A 17,115-nucleotide genomic window follows, 5' to 3' on the forward strand; every position below is an offset into this window, starting at 1 on the left:
GCTGAACAATCAGTTCAACAGCAAGAGCAACTGATCCTTCTTCAAAAGATGAGCAACCATCATCTACTGCTCCTCCATCCTCAACTGCAGATATTCAGCTTTATTCTGATGTTGATGAAACGACCTCGTTTTTTTTCTAATCTTAAATCATAAATTCTAAATTACTAAATAAAATAATTTAACATAATCTTGAATCATAATAATTTAACATATGAGATCTCAAGTAAATAAAATAAAATCCTAAATCTTCGACTAACCAAAATTCCTAAATTGACCTTTAAAAAGATCGGCTAACAATAAAATTAAGCATAAAAATATCTCTAATAAAAATCCTTAACATAATCTTTAAATCATTTATCTATCTAGCTAGTGCGGAAACATAAAGGCCTTCGGGTGTGTACTGCTGCACTCGATCGACTCAATCATCACCGTCTTCATAAATCATCAAATCCTGCATCATACAAACCTAGTGAGTCTAAAGACTCAACACGTTTTAAACATGGATAACAAATAATACATATACAATCACATGCATTAAAATCAAATTTTTGTTAAAATAGCTTTTGAACATAAATAAAACATTTAAAATCATTTTAGCATAATTAAATCATAAATCGTAAAATCATTTTAAAATAAATTTAAGTATAAATAAATCCTTTAAAAATCATTTAAAATAAGTTTTAAGCATAAATAAATCATTTTAAAAAAGCTTTAATCACCATCGTAAATCATATATCATAAAATCATTTTTTTATCATAAGCTTTCAATCATATATCATTTTGTGTGAAATTTGATCCTTGAAAGTGAGTAGCTTTTATCCTTTGCTCGACTGTAGTCTTAGCTCCACATGGTCCATGGGGGTGGGCACTAGGCTCCACCATGGAAATACGATCGTCGGGATCTCTCTAGGGCCTTTTCCCATAGACGGGGTCCCTCTGGGGCCTTGGCCCGTAAACGGGTTCTCTCTGGAATATTAGGTGTGTGGCGTGAGGAGGAAACAATATTACTACAACTGTAAGACAGTTCAGAAACGGTATCAAAAGAACAGTCAGTTGAAAAAGGGTACAATTCATATTGTTTCCTTCTCACACCACACACCTAATATTCATAGTAACTGATCTAAAGTATGCAAACTGACAGTTGCCTTTAACTAAAGACTAATGTGCTAAATATCAAAGGCAACTGAACTAACTGAACTGAATTACGCAGACAACTGACTGATCAGTTGGAAACTGATCAGTTGCTACAAACAGTTGTGAGTTTTTCAGCTACTGCTTATCAGCTGATCTTTCAACTATACACGTCAAGAATAAGGACGGTCAACCGACAACAGTACAAAGCAGACTACAACTAATAGTGGGAGAGCCGTATTTCAGAAAAGCTGCAGTGTACGAATGTCAGAGGAATGTTTACGTGGCAGAAAACGGATAAAAAGATTCAAATTGTATGAATTGTAATCGTTGGAAGAGAAGCCTATAAATAACAGAGAAGTGCAGCCAAAAACCAAGTTAACAAGAACAACACACAGGTTACTTGCAATCACTCTATTGAAATTCTGCTAAGATTCAAAGCTCACACTTATCGTACATACACATAGCATTCAGACTATACATCGAGCTTTCTAGCACAAACTATTGTTGTTGTAAAACTCGATCTTAAATAGATCAGTTGTGCTAAGTCTTTTTCAAGTCCAGTTGAGTACTGTGAATTACATTATAAACTAAGAGTTTCAGTTTTGGCATTGTTAAGTACAAACTGAAATGGGTCTGTACAATTGTTTGTATCGATTAAAGTCTTTTAGTAAACATCATATCCTTATGATAGAAGGAGTGACATAGGAGTGATTGAAATCTCCGAACATTCATAAAATCTTGTGTGTTATTACTTCAGTTTTTATTCTATCTATCAGTCATTTTATCCCGCACTTGATTGTTAACTGATTGATATTGACTGACAAGATTCCGAGCTTCAGTTTGTCATTAAACTAACTCAATATTTGAAAAAGTTGTGAAAATCATTAAGTGTTTATTCAACCCCCTTCTAAACACCCTTTCACCAATTAACCGATCCTATCATATTCGGAGCCTCGGATTGATAAAAATTTAATGAAAAGTTAAATCAATACCGTATTTAAATTAAAATTACAAGTTTCCAAAACTATCAGGATAACACATAAATATCAGAGTAATATTTGAATAAGGTTTTAAATACACAATAGATAATGAAATTCAGAAAATAAAAAAAATTCTCGACCATGCTAAATAAAAATTCTATCGTCAACGTTCGTTAAACTTTAAATTATAGCGGAATGCAAGGTCTTTGAGAATGTACTGCCTTTGGCCCGAATTTGCACAGTAGTCAGCCCCTCCTGTCTCAACATTAATCTTAAAATCATCGTGCCAACCATAATCTTAAACCCAGATCAAATCTTAATGTGAAAATTAAAAATCATTCCCAAAAATGAAGGTACACGGACCCCGTGCCCAGATCCGGCTCCGGGTCCGTGTAGGTTCTGGAAAGACACAACAAAAAGAAAGAAGGACACGGACCCCGTGTCAGGGTCTGTCGAAGGGTCCGTGTAGGCTCGGTTTGCTGACACTAAGAAGGAAACAAGGGCACAGACCCCGTGTAAGGGTCCGGCCCCGGGTCCGTGTACCTGCAGGAGGAACGCACCAACGAGAAATCCCATGATTGTGACTTAATCTCCCTAACCCAATCATTCCTACCGTGAACCGACACCTCGAGACCCATCCTACGATACTATAGCACTGACTAAAGCTTACAAATGCTCCAAAACAATGACGTCCAACTTACGACGCAATAATAATTCAAGAACATGAAATTTGACAACAATTCGATTCCTATGACTTCTACTTCAACCAAGTGCATAACGACGCGAACCGAAACACCAATACTCATCCCAACAACCTTCTTGACTTACCTACACGCAGCAGCGATCACCCGTCGATCCCCAACGAAGCCTGCAACAATAAAACTACAAGAACACAATTTTCATAAAAGTCACAGTTTGAGCAGTCCCACGAAAACAATCATAACTCACTTAATTTTTATTCAAATATTTTGAATTTTATAACAAATCGAAGGTATCAAAAAGTTCTAAAATTTTTATGTTGAAAATTTTCTCAAAATCACGACCGAAAAATCACAGTTTTCAAAAGAACAGTAAATTTTGAAATTTTATATCTAGAAACGTTTCAAAATCGATCCAACATGTTTCTGCCCAAACCTTGCACATCATATGTAACGCCCCAAAAATTTAAAAGTCCACGCAAACCACATGCATGCAATTATTAAATTCCCTTGTATTTTAATTATTTGTTTTAATTACATTAATTAATTATGTTGTGCATATTTGCATGTTTAAAAATATATTTTTCTACATGGTTGCATTAAAATATATTTTTAAAGGTTATTCGAGTTGCGATTGACGAACGGAGACCGAGGGCTAAAAAAATAGAAAATGTTTTTATTGGTTAATTGTTTTTAATTATTTAAAATAAGGGTGGTGCTTTTTCTTATTTTTGAAAATAAGGGGTTTTTAGGTGATTTTATACGCCGGGACGTAATTTTTATCGGTGTTGGTTTTTCAACAAAAATACGAACTTATAGGCAACCCGGCTAATAAATTCACAAATTTATTTAAACAAAACTATTTTTAGTATTTTAATTAAAGACTAATGAGCCTAATTAAACCCCTAATAGGCCTAAGCCTTGTTAGTAAAATAATTAAGTATTTAAAATCCAATTCTCCCCTAACTTTCCCCACAAACTCTCGCCCAAATTTTCAGAATTTGTCTCTCCCAAAACACTCCAAAATATTCACGTCACGCACACACCAAATTGTTTAGAGGAAAAATTTGAAAAGATTCAAAGTTTCAAGGGAAAATCAAGCCGTCGTGCTCGTGCTGCCGTTCTTCGATTTGTCAACGTAAAATCGTGCGCTAAATACGCAAAGGCATGCCATATTCTCCTTTTTACTCATCATCACACCATATTATGTAATTGTTTATGAATTTGCATGAAAACAAGGCACACACTTTAATATTTTCGTATGTGCATATTGTATGGTTTTAAAAACATGTATTTTGGTCCAAAATTCATGAAATTTATGTATCAAGGTGCTGCCATGATTAGGAAGGGTTAGGGATATGTTTTACACAAGTTTAAGGAGTCCTAATCACCCCCAAAATGCTGCAAACAAGAGTGGTATAAAGCTGGAACCGTATGAGGAAATCCAAGAAAGAACCGTGGCTTTTTGGGGTGGTGCAATATTCAAGGGGCTTGATCACTGTGCATGGGAGGATGGGCTCGGCCAGGGCTGGTTGGGGCTTGGCTAGGGTCGTGGTTAGGTCCTAGGAAGAGTTCTGGGAGGGCTAGGACTCGAGCCATGGGCTGGGGAAGAGTCCATGTGAAGTGGGACTCTCCCCCATGCCACGCGCAGAAAATTGGTCAGGAAAGAAGGGGGCTTGCGGCTAGCCTGGGGGAAAGCCAGGTGGGTCCTATAGGGTCTAAGGGAGATGGTCAAGGGTTGGGAAAGGGGCTGGAGAGGCTTGGGTTGCTGCTGGCTCGAGGGAAAGTTGGAACCGTGAGTTAACCAAAGTGACGAGCAGGTGTTGTCCATGTGCAGCGCCTTGCTGCTGGGTTCAGGGGTTTGGGTTGGGGGTGGCTCGGTTCAGGGACTAGTCAGGAGTCAGTAAGGGGCTGGTGGGGTCGGTGGTTAGGTGATGGTAGAGCCCCAGGCGGCTAGGAGTTCCAAGACAACAAGGACTCTTCACACGCACACGCACATGCAATCTGGTGTAGGGTGCAGCAGGATTTTCGAGGGTTTAAGGGTCTGGTTTAGTGTTTGGGCTTGGTTAGTAGGATCCCTAGATGGGTTGGCTTGGGTTTGGCTCGAAGTGGCTCGGGTGTGGCTCGAGTAAATTGGGAGATGGCTCGGTGTGTTCGTCGATGTGTCAAAAACGAAAATTAAAAGGCTAAAATTGAATCCATGGGTCGACGGGGGAGGCTCATGACTTGGGAGGGGAGAATAAATCATAAAAAGGTTATGTTAAAAATTTGGGTACAAAATATTGAGTTTTGGATTTATTCGGGATTTAATCGCCGCAAGAAACGCTAATTAACGAATTAATTGAAACGCCTAGTTTTAAGCTTTATAAAATTATGAAAAATTATATTTAATCTTAAATAATTATTAAAAGTCTAAGTTTTTAATTTGAGAATTTTATATCAAGGTTAGGTTTAAATCGAGGTTAAAACGCATTAATACGTCACATTTAAAGATTAATATAAAAGTCCTCGATTTAAGCTAAATAAAAATATGAGAAAATTGATGTAGGCTTAAATAATTATTTGGAACATGTTAGAGTCAATGGAATTAAGAAAAAGTCAAAAACGTGAAATTTGAAGTCCAGGGGTGAAACGGTCTTTTCACACCTAGAAAATTAGTAAACATCATGGCAGTGTTCTGAATGCTGTTTTATATACTAATATGATTATTTTAAATGTTTATGAATTTTTATATGTTAAAATATATATTTTAATTGTTTATGGATTTAATTTGTTAAAATGTTTATGTTTATGGATTTTTAGGATTTAATATGTTAAAATGTTTTTGAAATTTTTATACGTTAAAATGTTATTTTAAATATTTATGATATTAACATGTTATTTTAAAATGTTTATGGCTTTTTTTGATTTTTATATGTTAAAACGTTTATTTTAAATGTTTACGGATTTTTAATCTGTTAAAATGTTTATTTTAAAATGTTTATGGATGCTTATGATTTTAATATGATAAATTATGATTTTTAAATGTTCATGAATTTTTTATGGTTAATTGAGACATTTAAAAGATGTGTTGCATGCTTGGTTTCAAAAGTAAAATGATATGTATATGCATGATTTTTATTAAGTGATGATAACATGTTGAAAGATGTGAAGGGATTGTGAGTACTATATGTTGGAGATAACGTGAGGGTTATGGTCCCAGTGGGAGCCCGACGATCGTGTTTTCTTGGATACGGATACGAATACGAGTATGAATACGAATACGAATATGTTAATACGTTGGTCAAGGCCCAGTTGACCAGTGAGAGTGTCGTTGGTGTCCCTGCCGCCCAGTACTGTGGTTTTTATAGATGGATCCATCGCCCCAATACGATTATGAATACGAGTCACAATCACGATCGTAATACAACAAACACGAATATGAATACGAATATGGATATGAAAATGTTTAAAAAAATGTTCATGTTTAAAATTGATGCATCATTATGAAAATTTTTTATTTAAAGTTATGCATCATAAAAATGTCTATGAAAATTGTTTTGTTTAAAGTTTATGCATCTTCACGAGAACGATATTTTAAGTACAAATATTTTTCACTGTTGTATGTGATCTGTATTATGTATTACTTATTATCAAGGATATGACGTGTTGAGTCTTTAGACTCACTAGGTGTGATTGATGCATGTGCTATTGATTATGAATATGTTAATGGAGGTCTTGATGGTTGACTTTGCTAGACTGATGGTGCACATAACCCGATGACCGACGCTAGTTTTCCGCACTTGTTTATGATTTATGATTTTAAATTATGTTAAGGATATTTTATGACTTTTATTTATGTTTTGAGAGATTATAGTATGGGCTGTATTTCTCAAATATATAGTTGGTTGTTTTATTTTAAAATGATGTCCAAAATATTTTATGCATGTGTTGATGCAACTCGGCCGACTTAGTGAGGTTTGAAAAAAAAATATTTCTAGTACTTTTTAAGAAAACGTATAAGCAGACGTTTCAGTTGGTATCAGAGCAAAGGTCCTGTAAAGTGTTGTGCCACCATGAGCGCTAGAAAGATAAGTCATCAAGCCTCAACTTGTAAGTTTAAATGCTTTATATGATTTTATGATGTTACCTGCATAATTATATGAATTATATGTTTACGTCACATGTTTCATAACTTTATAATTACATATGTTTTATATGCATTAGAATTTTTAAACGTGATACGATATGAAATAAGAAATTATTTGATTTCAACACATGTTGGTTTGTGGTGGGAATTGGACTATGTTGATTTTTGGGTTTTAGTATTGACATTCTACTTTTTGGGCCATAAGTTAATCATGAATATTATGAATGCTTTGGGACACATAGATTTGCTAAGAAAATATTTATGATTCGTGGTTACTAGTCGAATTAATTTTTGGGAATTACTCATAAGTAATAATTATTCGAGGATTGCAACGGCTTTGGGAATATAAAAATATATAAATTGGAATTTTAAGATTGGTTATAAGAATTGATTTTTTTGGGTAAATAAGTTTAAATTATTGAAATTATGTTATGGGAAACCTGTAGAAGGAGATTAAGAATAATAAAACTTATGGGTTAATTGTAAGATATTCGAAATTTAAAGACCAATCGGATAATTTTTGAGGAAATTGAGAATTTATTTTGTAATTTTTGAGGAATTTGGGAACTAGTTTAGCAATAAGTGATAATTGAATGGTTTAAATGATAAGAATATTCGATGATTTAGATTTTTAAGAATATTTGGAATCTTGAGATATTTTGGTTATAATGTGATAAGGAATGTTAATCAAGGATTTTTAAGATTGAATCAATATTAGGCTTGAAAATCTAAGCATTAGCGGATGCGTTTGGGATTTTAAGATTGAAATTTGATAAGTTGATGAATATTTTGGGTATAAAATAAGAAAAGTAATATACGATAAGTATGGTCATCCATATTTTAATTTTAGGAATTGTAAAAAAAAAGTTGAAATTCGAGGTTATAATAGTAATAGCACTAAATCATTTGGGTCATTTTAAGTTGCGATTTGAAAATAAGGATTTAGAAGGAAAATTTAATTGGGATCAAGGAGACGTAAGGACATTCTAGAATTTAAGTTTTATCAGAGTAGCGCAGCGGAAGCGTGGATTTTTGGGATACTAGAACTAAGTCTAAACTTTCGGTTATCGAGGATGAGCGAATTTCGAGGACGAAATTCAATTTAAGGGGGGAAGATTGTAACGTCCCGAAAATTTAAAAGTCCACGCGAACCACATGCATGCAATTATTAAATTCCCTCATATTTTAATTATTTGTTTTAATTACATTAATTAATTATGTTGTGCATATTTGCATGTTTAAAAATATATTTTTCTACATGATTGCATTCAAATGTATTTTTAAAGGTTATTCGAGTTGCGATTGACGAACGGAGACCGATGGCTGAAAAAATAGAAAATGTTTTTATTGGTTAATTGTTTTTAATTATTTAAAATAAGGGTGGTGATTTTTTTATTTTTTAAAATAAGGGTTTTTAGGTGATTTTATACGCCGGGACGTAATTTTTATCGGTGTTAGTTTTTCAACAAAAATACGAACTTATGGGCAACCCGGCTAATAAATTCACAAATTTATTTAAACAAAACTATTTTTAGTATTTTAATTAAAGACTAATGGACCTAATTAAACCCCAAATAGGCCTAAGCCTTGTTAGTAAAATAATTAAGTATTTAAAATCCAATTCTCCCCTAACTTTCCCCACAAACTCTCGCCCAAATTTTCAGAATTTGCTCTCCCAAAACACTCCAAAATATTCACGACACACACACACACCAAATTGTTTAGAGGAAAAATTTGAAAAGATTCAAAGTTTCAAGGGAAAATCAAGCCGTCGTCCTCGTGCCGCCGTTCTTCGATCTGTCAACGTAAAATCATGCGCTAAATACGCAAAGGCACGCCATATTCTCCTTTTTACTCATCATCATACCATATTATGTAATTGTTTATGAATTTGCATGAAAACAAGGCACACACTTTAATATTTTCGTATGTGCATATTGTATGGTTTTAAAAACATGCATTTTGGTCCAAATTTCATGAAATTTATGTATCTAAGGTGCTGCCATGATTACGAAGGGTTAGGGATATGTTTTACACAAGTTTAAGGAGTCCTAATCACCCCAAAAACGCTACAAACAAGAGTGGAATAAAGCTGGAACCGTATGAGGAAATCCAAGAAAGAACTGTGGCTTTTTGGGGTGGTGCAATATTCAAGGGGCTTGATCACTGTGCATGGGAGGCTGCGCTCGGCCAGGGCTGGTTGGGGCTTGGCTAGGGTCGTGGTTAGGTCCTAGGAAGAGTCCTGGGAGGGCTAGGACTCGAGCCATGGGCTGGGGAAGAGTCCACGTGAAGTGGGACTCTCCCCCAAGCCACGTGCAGAAAATTGGTCAGGAAAGAAGAGGGCTTGCGGCTAGCCTGGGGGCAAGCCAGGTGGGTCCTATAGGGTCTAAAGGAGATGGTCAAGGGTTGGGGAAAGGGCTGGAGAGGCTTGGGTTGCTGCTGGCTCGAGGGAAAGTTGGAACCGTGAGTTAACCAAAGTGACGCGCAGGTGTTGTCCATGTGCAGCACCTTGCTGCTGGGTCCAGGGGTTCGGGCTAGGGGTGGCTCGGTTCAGGGACTAGTCAGGAGTCAGTAAGGGGCTGGTGGGGTCGGTGGTTAGGTGCTGGTAGAGCCCTAGGTGGCTAGGAGTTCCAAGACAACAAGGACTCTTCACACGCACACACACATGCAATCTGGTGTAGGGTGCAGCAGGATTTTTGAGGGTTTAAGGGTCTAGTTTAGGGCTTGGGCTTGGTCGGTAGGACCCCTAGATGGGTTGGCTTTGGTTTGGCTCGAAGTGGCTCGGGCGTGGCTCGAGTAAATGGGGAGATGGCTCGGTGTGTTCGTCAATGTGTCAAAAACGAAAATTAAAAGGCTAAAATTGAATCCTTGGGTCGACGGGGGTGTCTCATGACTTGGGAGGGTAGAATAAATCATAAAAAGGTTACGTTAAAAATTTGGGTACAAAATATTGAGTTTTGGATTTATTCGGGATTTAATCGCCGCACGAAACGCTAATTGACGAATTAATTGAAACGCCTAGTTTTAAGCTTTATAAAATTATGAAAAATTATATTTAAGCTTAAATAATTATTAAAAGTCTAAGTTTTTAATTTGGGAATTTTATATCAAGGTTTGGTTTAAATCGAGATTAAAACGCATTAATACGTCACATTTAAAGATTAATTAAAAGTCCTCGATTTAAGCTAAATAAAAATATGAGAAAATTCATGTAGGCTTAAATAATTATTTGGGACATGTTAGAGTCAATGGAATTAAGAAAAAGTCAAAAACGTGAAATTTGACGTCCAGGGGTCAAACGGTCTTTTCACACCTAGAAAATTAATAAACGTCATGGCAGTATCCTGAATGCTGTTTTATATGCTAATATGATTATTTTAAATGTTTATGAATTTTTATATGTTAAAATATATATTTTAATTGTTTATGGATTTAATATGTTAATATTAAATGCCCAGTTGGATACGGAGGGTTATGGTCCTAGTGAGAGCCCGAAGATCGTGTTTCCTTGGATACGGATTCGAATATGTATACGATGATATGTTAATATAAATGGCCAATGCCCAGTTGACTGGTGAGAGTATTGATGGTGTCCCCGTCGCCCAGTACTGTGGTTACATGTAGATGGATCCATTGCCCAACATGTAGACGTAGATGAACACGAAAGTCACAATTAACGATCTGAATTCAACGAAAGGAAAAAAGAATACGTATATGTTGATGATAATATGAATAAGTATATGTTGTTGATAATATGCATAGGAATATGTTGAAGATGATATGAAAATGTTTATGTTTTGAAGTAGATGCATGTCATGAAAATGTTATTTTGACGTAAAAGTATTTTCACTGTTGCTTGTGGTTTTATATGTATTATTTGGTATCAACAATATGATGTGTTGAGTCTTTAGACTCACTAGATGTGATTGATGCAGGTGATATTAATAATTATGATGTGGAAGGTCTTGATGATTGACCTGACTGGATTGAAAGTGCACATAACCCGAGGACCAGCGCTTCTACTTTTCCGCACTTATGATTTACGTTTATGATTTACGTTAAAGATTTTTACGACTATTTATTTATGCTTTTGAGATGTTGATAGTTGATAGCGACTTTGCTATTTTAGGAGTTTCAAACGTTTGACGATTTTATGTTTTGACTATTTCCTTGATTTTCAAATATTAGTTGGTTGTTTTATTTTAAAAGGGTGCAAAATATTTTTTAAAAATATTTTTATGTATTGTGAGGGTTCGGCCGATTCCTTAGAGGATTTGAAAAAAAAAACCTTCTACTACTTTTTAAGCAAAACGAATAAGCAGACGTTTCAAGAAGGAATTGATTACGACGAAACATATGCACCAGTTGCAATACTGGAAGCAATCAAAATGTTCCTTGCTTATGCCTCATTCAAAGATTTCAAAGTCTATCAAATGGATGTCAAGAGTGCATTCCTAAATGCTAAACCGCAGGAGGAAGTATATGTTGAACAACCACCAGGTTTTATTAATCACTCTCTTCTTGATTATATTTATCATTTGAACAAAGCTTTGTATGGTCTTAAGCAAGCTCCTAGAGCTTGGTATGAGACCTTATCAACATACCTAGTTGATCATGATTTCACTGTTGGAAAAGTAGATAAAACCCTTTGCAAATTCACTAAAAATGATCATATTATATTTGTGCAAATATACGTTGATGATATTATTTTTAGGTCAACTAACCCCAAACTATCTGAGAAATTTGCCAAGTTAATGCAGGAAAAAATTGAAATGAGTATGATGGGTGAACTGACATTCTTTCTTGGACTGCAAGTGAAGCAACTGGAGGCTGGTAGTTTTATCAGTCAGACAAAATACACGAAGGAACTGCTTAAGAAATTTGGCATGAAGACATGTTTAGCTGCAAATATTCCTATTAGCTCATCAATTATATTAGATAAAGATGAAAGGGGAATATCAGTTGAGACGACACTCTACAGAGGGTTAATAGGTTCTTTATTATACCTAACTGCTAGTCGTCCTGATATTGTATTTTTTGCTTGCATGTGTGCTAGATTTCAAGATGATCCTAAACAGTCGCATTATTTAGCTGCCAAACGCATTTTGGAATATCTTAAAGGCACAAAAAATGTGGGTTTATGGTATGCTAAAGACTTAGCTTTCAATTTAGTTGGATATTCAGATGCAGATTATGCGGGATGTAAGCTTGATCGTAAAATCACCAGTGGATCATGTCAGTTTCTAGGAGACAGACTGATCTCATGGTTCAACAAGAAGCAAACATCCATAGCCACTTCCACAACTGAAGCAGAATATTTAGCTGCTAGAAGCTGCTGTGCTCAACTTCTCTGGATTCAGCAACAACTAAAGGATTATGGAGTCATTGCAGACGAATCACCAATCTTCTATGATAACACAATCACGATTGAAATTACATACAATCCAGTTCTTCACTCCAGTACAAAACACATTGATGTCAGACATCACTTCATTAGAGATCATGCTTTGAAGAAGGCAATAAAGCTGAAGTTCATTTCAACTGACAGTTCTTCACTCTAGGACAAAACACATTGATGTCAGACATCACTTCATTAGAGATCATACTTTGAAGAAGACAATAAAGCTGGAGTACATTTCAACTGAACAACAAGCTGCTGACATCTTCACTAAGCCACTTCCGAGACTAAGTTTTCTTACTTTCGAAATATTCTTAGTTTAATTGATTTGTCTTAATTTTATTTGTTTTATTTTGATTTCTTGTTGATTACTCAGTTATTACCATTTTGTATGCAGAATCTAACAATGCAGTAAAAGAAAGACAACAATAAACATAATAAAATTTTTATTTATTTTAATAGCAGCGTACATGGGAGATTTCTTTTTTAACTGCGGACCTCCAGGAGGACAACCAACAGGTTAATCCTCCAATAGAGCTCCTTAGAAAGTCCTCTGAGATAACAATCTTTCTCAAAGTCTTCCGCTCCTTGAGGAGCATCAGAAGGTAGACACCTTCATCAGTCAAGATGTCTACATTATCGGTGACGCGAAGACGCCACCGATATTTTCTTATTGTTGCCACTCTTTTGGGGGTAGCAACAAGTTTTTCCTCTGGGAAAAGACTGAAGGTTTTGGATTTTCATCCAGAACAATAGTATCTTCTTGAAGACACTATCCTCCATTGCGATCTTTCTCGCAGCAATGGCAGACTGCATAAACTCTGCTGCTAGATCCGGCTTCTTTGAACTTCCTGCATTGTCCATTGCTACTTCCTCAAACTGCTTTATTTGTTGATACTTGGTGATCAACCATGTTACTCTTATTTATAGCCAAATTTCGAGGCATATGAAGAGAAGAAATCATTATGCCTGACGATTCATCTTCTGAGAATAAGATTTCTTTTATAATTACGCATTTATTATCACAATCGTTTCATTTTTCAGAATACAATTTCTTTTATTTATGCATTTATTTAGGGGGAATGACGATATTTAATTGATTAACTGATAAGACAATAGTCGGTTCGTCTTCAACTGAGCTGATTCAGTTCTCAACTGATCACTCAGTTATTGACATAACTGATCTTATCCATAAGTTAATTGATTAAACAAAACTAAATATTCCATATTAAATGATGTGACTGATTTGATTACATATTTAATTATGTCTTTCATTAAATAGTAAATGAACACATAGCCCCATGTAGTCCAAGCATTTTTGGTCACGATTACACAAAACGTACACACGTTTTAACTCAATTTATCTTGGACTGAAACGTGTCCAAAAATTCGAACAGTCATTAACATAAGAAATGAACCCGCTTCATTTCAGTTTCTTACAACCATTTTGATTTACAGAGCATATCAACTATCAAAGTTTTCGTTATCTTACGCAGATACTCAAAAAACTCAGGAAATGGCAACTCAAATTCCGCCTTACATGTTGAATGCTATGACCATTGATTTCGATTCAGTCCTTTCTGTCAAGGTTGAATCCATTCAAAGCATATTTCTGAAGTTGGAAGCTGCTGGATTAAAGAAATACATTGGGTTATCTACTCAGGAAATCTACTCTAAAGAGATTCGAGATTTCTACAAGAACAGTTTTCTATCTACTAATGGAAAGATCTCTACAACTATCGGCACCAAATTGCTGATTATTGACGAAGAATCATTCAGCACATTCTTCGAACTACCTTCAGATGGTTTTTCTCATTTCTCTGAAGTAAAAGCTGCTGATATTGAGGATATGCAAACACTTTTATCTGCAGATGGGAATAAGATAAAAGTCTCTGACCCCAAGAAGAAGCTGAAGCATGAATATCAGTTGTTAGCTGATATGGTGGCCAAGGGTCTTCTCGCCAAGGCAGTCTCTTTCGCTGCCCTAACTATTGAAAAATTCCAAATCATGGCTGCCATAGTAAATGGACGCAAACTGAACTGGTCGACCATTATTTTCAATATTCCGAAAATTATGGTTCAGTCGACCAAGCAGTCCAAAAGGTATGATGTGCAGATCAGCTACCTTCTAGAGCACAAAAGTTTGGTGGATGATTCAGCTGAGAAATCATCTAAGTTCAAAGTCTTCACTGCGAAGAATGTACAGCCACCCAAGAAAAAGCTGGACATATCTCCTGAGTAATTCTTAAAAATCAAGAAAGATATTGGGACGCAGGCAGTTCCCAAACAAATCAAGAGGCCAAAGGGCTTGGCTAAGTCAAAAAAAGCAATCTAGAGGAAATTGATTGCAAGTGAATCGGAGAAAACTCCTTCTCCGAAAATCATGAAAAAGCCAAGGACCTAGAAAACCAAACCAGCTGCTGCTGTAGAAGACGTCCCAGCTGAAAGACTGAAGCCAATTGGAGCTCAACAGCCCATCAAAGCCATACCAATTGGAGCTCAACAGCTCAACAGCCCATCAAAGCCATACCAATCAGGGTCTTTCCAATTTCTTCATCAACTGAATCTCCGAAACCTCCTCCAACTGGTCCCTCCAAGAAAATTATCACTGAATCTAGTGATAAACCAAAACAGGTTGGAGTCAAAGCACCATTGATCTCTATCTCCGGCCCAGCTACACTACCTTTTGCCAGATCTAAGGGAGTGGTGATAAGAGAGAAAGTGGATGCAACTGTTTCAGGGCTGAGCATTTCTCATGCCCTCACTGACCCGAAAGTTAAGGTCAAGATGATTGAAGAGCCCAGACCAACCAACCCGATTCAAACTCATATTGATTTGATATGGGAAGAAGTAAATGTGTTTTCTGAATCGAAGTTGAAAAATTACAATGAATGGGTCAGATTTAGGACTGAAGTGTTGGCCAAGCGATTGCAGAAGAAATCAGTTTTAAATAAATTCATCGCTTTAGAAGGTATAGTCTTAAGGGTAGTCAAAGCTACCACAATTGTTCAAGCACGGGAAAGAAGGAATTACTTCTTTGATCTGATGCGTGGAAAGAAGCCGGCTCCATTGAAGGCAGTTGGACACGGATCTCTTATCTTTACAGATGCAGATCAAAGATTGGGAAATGGGTCAAGAGTTGATCATTCCAACACATTCCCAGATTTCTTCCTCAGAAGAGTAGGCCGAACCATCAACACATCAGCCAGAGCCATCCCAGGAAGCAGTTGCTGAACAAACTTAGCAAGTAACTGTTCTTTCCCCAAAGGATGCTCAACCATCGCCTTCTGCTCTTCCATCTTCTCCAGCTGGTCTTCAACTCTACATTGATGCTGAGTTGTCACTTGCAAATACTGATGAAGTGATACAGTCAGTTGAAGATGACATTCAACTGAATATTATAATTGAAGAATCAGTTGAAGACCCAAGCAAAATTGTACAGCCAACATCAGAGGATGTAATATAAGAAGTTGAAACATCAGTTCAGTCACCTGCCACGACTGAACAAGTAGTCCCAGCTGAAACTGAAGTGGCTCAGTTTCAATCAGGGTCAACTGAAGAGCCTACTGAAGTATCAGTTTCCCAACCAACTGAAGAGCCTACCAGCTCAACTGCAGTTTAGATTCCTACCTCTCCTCAAGAACCTCAACAGAAAATAGTTGAAGAAAGTGTTTCAGAAATGGTTGAAACTGAATCACCAAATCGAGCCTTGGTCATTTTTAATGAAGCAGACAACGAGCAAGAACCGGAATCATCTGAAGCTCTGTCTCTCAGATACCAATGGCTACTGAATCTATGATAGAAGACATTCAGTCCAACCTTCATAATCTGATCTCATCTATTTCTGATATAAAGTCAACCCAATTGCTGCACACCTTGAAGATGGACTCTATGAAGGAGAACACAATGAAGAACCTTCAACAGGTTACAAAAGATATCACTTCATTATTCTTTCAACTAGACCAATTGAAGAAAGATCGAGTGACAGTTCAAGAACATTTCTAAACTCAAGACATGTTTAAAAATCGAATTGAATTTTTGGAAACAACAGCGACTGCACACCTTGAAGATGGACTCTATGAAGGAGAACACAATGAAGAACCTTCAACAGGTTACAAAAGATATCACTTCATTATTCTTTCAACTAGACCAATTGAAGAAAGATCGAGTGACAGTTCAAGAACATTTCTAGACTCAAGACATGTTTAAAAATCGAATTGAATTTTTGGAAACAACAGCGACAAAGAGAATGGATTTGATGCAAGAAAAATTACTAACTGCTATATTTAATGTCACCTCGGAAGTACGTATATTATCTAGCAATTTTGATGGGTTTGATAAAAAAAGGAAGAGGAAGAGGAAGAAAACAGCAGGAGTTATCATCTAAGAAAAGGTCAAGTCAACCGACTGATCAAGGACCAGCTGATAAAAGAGCAAAGAAATGAAGAAGTCCAGATCAGTCAGAAGACAGTCTTAATATTCAGTTGAGAATTTTTGGCAGATTTTCAGTCAGTAGAAGATTCTTTTATTCGGGAATTCTTTCATTCTTTGTACGAATCTGTACACTGAATGAGTTATCAATAAAAGATTATTTTATCTACGAGAAATTCAGTTTGATCAGTTTATATATTTCAGGTTTTGTCAAACACCTAAAAGGGAGAAATCGTTGGAAACTTAATTTCGAAGTTTGACAAACTTAACGTGAAAATATTAAACAACTGATCAAGGAAACTAAAGGTAAATGAACTAAAAGTTTCGTAACTGATAGTTGTCCGA

Source organism: Primulina huaijiensis, chromosome 18 (assembly GCF_012295235.1).
Source record: "Primulina huaijiensis isolate GDHJ02 chromosome 18, ASM1229523v2, whole genome shotgun sequence".
Classification (NCBI taxonomy): domain Eukaryota; kingdom Viridiplantae; phylum Streptophyta; class Magnoliopsida; order Lamiales; family Gesneriaceae; genus Primulina; species Primulina huaijiensis.